The sequence below is a fragment of the Grammomys surdaster genome, unplaced genomic scaffold, assembly GCF_004785775.1.
Source record: "Grammomys surdaster isolate TR1022 unplaced genomic scaffold, NIH_TR_1.0 97, whole genome shotgun sequence".
NCBI classification, from domain to species: Eukaryota; Metazoa; Chordata; class Mammalia; order Rodentia; family Muridae; genus Grammomys; species Grammomys surdaster.
The window spans coordinates 7,927,112-7,929,906 of record NW_021604576.1 but is presented as its reverse complement, the minus strand read 5'-3'; the positions used below and the strand labels follow the sequence as shown (position 1 = coordinate 7,929,906).

Sequence of the window (2,795 nt, the reverse complement as noted above, 5' to 3'; positions counted from 1 at the left end):
AGTTCCCACCCTCCCCTGCCAGCACTGAAGAAAAACAAAAGCTCAACACACACAAAGGGCTTAGGAAGAAGGGGCATTCTCTTGCCTTCCCCCACCCCCAAGAATGGGCTGGGGAAAAAATAGCTAGATTTCCCCAACCCTTACAGTGTCAACCCTACGTGAGTCATAAGAATCAGCAGTTCAATTGGCAATGACAACACCCTCCCCCCCAAATCCTATCACTGACAGACAAGGTTTCCCTTGTACCTTCTCTCTGGAATCTCCTCCCATTCACAGCCCTTCTCCACCTCCTGACTCCCAGAGATCATTACTATACTTCAGACCTGTTCTGAGGAGCCCCTCCCCCAATTACTTCCATTCTCACCTCCCACTAGAGACCAGTCACCAACTGCCTCCCCCCCCCACCCCCCGCCCGCCCCCAGATCTAACAACAGGACTGAGGGCAGTATGGCCATCCTGTTCTGGGTGACCTTCCAAAAACGTTCCCAGGGAACAGACAGCCACAGGGCAAAGCAGAGTGTCCAAGCAAGGTGACCTGAGAGGAGGGAGATGGTCTGACACCAACCTGTCCTCACCCTCAAAACAGGTAACATAAAAGCCCACTTAGAACTAACTGTCCCCTACCTCCCACACACCCTAGAGATTCCACTATCCTGCCCCTTCCCACCCTTCTACCCCAAACCCACCCCCACACGCACACAGACAAACACAAACATACAAGAAGAATCGAGGGGACATTGATTTGGTTTGATTGCTAAGACCTAACTAAGGAACTACAGTAACCAGAAATTCTGTTGCCAGCCAACAATAGGGGCTGCTCTAAAAGAACTGAGAATGAGAAAAGCTGAGGGCTAAGCAGGGAGCAGACAGAATGTAAAGGGAAAAGCCAAGCTAACCCTACTCCCATTATCCTCCCAACATGACCTCTGGCTGGAAGAATACGGGAAGGTGACCCACGAAGACACAAACCCTTACTTAGAAATCCTGACAGACGGCAAGACGAGTCTGCTCCCCACTCCCACACCACAAACATCTTAGTGCCCCATAGAGACTGCACCCCACTCACCCCTGCCCCAAGCCATAAAGTCACAGTTCTGTGGAATATTCTCCCTGGTACTAGAGCAATCCCCCCACCCACCTTCCTATCCCTCTCCTCGCCAAGCCTAATCCTGTCTTCACAGCCTCCCCGGCCTCCTACAGTAGCGCCCACTGTCCAAGAGGCAGCTGCAGCTTAAGTTGGCCTCAGACCTATTTCTATTCCTTGGCCCTTCCCGGTCTTCAGGGCTTCGCTGAGGGTCTTTTATTTTTATCTAGGGAGAGAAAGAGAAAAGGAGGGGTGGGAGAGATTTCCTAGTGCAGTACAACCAAAAAAATAATGTTAAAGTCTTAAACATAAACGTAAAGCAGCCTTCTTCTTCCCCAGGCAACTAAACAGAAAGAAGTTTGGTTTTTGTTTACTGCGACACACACACATGAAATCGAGTATACAGTCCATGCAGTAGCACAGCCATTGGAGAGGACTTCCAGATGCTGGCCCCAGTGCAAAACAGTCCCAGCAACGCTGCCTGCTTGCCATCACTGCCGCCGCCACTGACACCTTCACCTCGGCCACCTAGCCTGACTTGAAGAGGAGGATTGCAACTTGACCCAAGTAAAAATAGATGAAGTGCTTTGTCTCGTGTGTGACGTAGCTGCCAAAATTTCGGCCAACGATACAATGCCAGGTAGGGTTAGATTTCTTGTCAAATTCCTTCTTGATATAGGCAGCTATGTCCTTCTCTGTGTTGTACTTCTCCATGGCCTGTGTGGCGCAGTCTAAGACATCCTGTTACATGTCCTCAGACATGTCTGCCTTCTTGATCACTGCCTTCCGGTCAGACATCTCAGACATAGTGACACTCACCGTCCGTTCTGCTCCGCCCCATAATTTTCAACAGAGAGGATTCACCCAGCAACTGATGGAAACAGAGGCAGAGGCCCACAGCCAAACATTAGATGGAGTTTAGAGAATCCTGGGGAAGATGGTGAGAAAGGATTGTTGGAAATGAAGGGGTCAAGGACACAAGAAAACTCAAAGAATCAACCAATTTGGGCCCATAGGGGTTCACAGAGATTGAACTGATAACCAGAGAGCATGCATGAGACTTATTTAGGATCCCTGCCTATATGTTACAGTTGTGTAGTTTGGTCTTTGTGTGGGACCCCAAACTGATATGAGGCTTTCTGACCCTGTTGCCTGCTTTGGGGCCATTTCCTCCTATTGGGTTGCCTAGTCTCCTCTTAACAGGAGCGGATGGGCCTAATCTTACTGCAACCTAATATTTCATGGGTGGTTGGTATCCATAGGAGGCCTGTCATTTTCTGAAGTGAAACAGAGGAGTGGATGAGGAGGGCAAGAGAGTGGAGGTGGAAGGAGAGACTGGGAGGAGAAGAGGGAAACTGTAGTCAGGATGTAAAATTTAAAAGAAAAAATATATATGTAAACGTAAAAAGTCTCAGGTACATATTCAATAAAAATAGAATTTCTTAAAATAAAAATCTGCCAGAAACGTTAGATTGGTCCGAGGATTTCCAGAGCACCACCTCAATCCAGGTCCATTAGAACGAAGTGACCTGAGTTCTCTAACTCTTTCGCTGCTCTTTGGTTCTTTGCTGGCCAGATTTCCCACAGGAGATGCTTTGAAGTGGGAAACATCCTTAGGTTTCCCTTGTGTAGCATTCTATGGTATAGCATCTAACAGTGCTGAGCAGGTGTAGTAAGTGACTGGTGCCACTTGGCTCTTCCTGTTTTAGCT

At 48.5% G+C, this 2,795-nt stretch overlaps 1 pseudogene; it reads right to left on the bottom strand.

Moving 5' to 3' along the window:
* Positions 1-1,612: 1,612 nt before the first annotated feature.
* On the bottom strand, positions 1,613-1,897 carry LOC114632270 (annotated as a pseudogene).
* Between the last annotated feature and the right edge of the window lie 898 nt (positions 1,898-2,795).